We start from the raw sequence: 681 nt of genomic DNA, 5'->3' as shown, positions 1-681 counted from the left end.
TCGTGATATGTTCTTGTATGAACGATGAAATTTGAGGATTTTTTAGAGTCCTTTAAGGAACAAGTTCTTTTGTGAACGGGTAAATGAGGTACAACTTNAGTCGTGATATGTTCTTGTATGAACGATGAAATTTGAGGATTTCTGAGTCCTTTCAGGAACAAGTTCTTTTGTGAACGGGTAAATGAGGTACAACTTATGGCCTATTAGCTCAGTTGGTTAGAGCGTTGTGTTAATAACGCGAAGGTCGTAGGTTCGACACCTGTATGGGCCAATTTCATTAATTTCTAATAAAATCTTTTCATGATACGAGTTAAAACACTACGAACTTTAAAAGATAATGACTTTTATAAGTTTATTATGCATAAAGTTATGTAAACGAAACTCGATTGGCTAGTTTAGGAGCCAACGATCTATAATGTTCATAAAACCTATGCCCTATTAGTTCCGTTGGTTAATTGTCGTGTTAATAACGTGAAGGTCGTAGGTTCGACAATTACATAGGTCAAATTTCATTAATTTTTAATAATATTTTTTCAAGATACAGGGTTATAACACTACGACTTTAAACCGACGTGACCTGCGAGGTAACCTTTCACAATTTTTCTTTAGATCTAAGCCGTGATATGTTTTTCTATGAAGGAGAAGGATGAAATTTTAGGATTTCTGAGAGTCCTTTCAGGA

The 681-nt window shown here is 34.6% G+C and overlaps 1 non-coding gene across 1 annotated transcript; it reads left to right on the top strand.

Moving 5' to 3' along the window:
• Positions 1-197: 197 nt before the first annotated feature.
• On the top strand, positions 198-271 carry TRNAI-AAU. Its single transcript has one exon. It is a non-coding gene; the product is annotated as a tRNA-Ile (tRNA).
• Positions 272-681: the final 410 nt, after the last annotated feature.

This window comes from Cucurbita pepo, unplaced genomic scaffold (genome assembly GCF_002806865.2).
Source record: "Cucurbita pepo subsp. pepo cultivar mu-cu-16 unplaced genomic scaffold, ASM280686v2 Cp4.1_scaffold005442, whole genome shotgun sequence".
Lineage (NCBI taxonomy): Eukaryota > Viridiplantae > Streptophyta > Magnoliopsida > Cucurbitales > Cucurbitaceae > Cucurbita > Cucurbita pepo.
The sequence above is the reverse complement of the archived record's forward strand: the minus strand, read 5'-3'. Positions and strand labels throughout refer to the sequence as shown.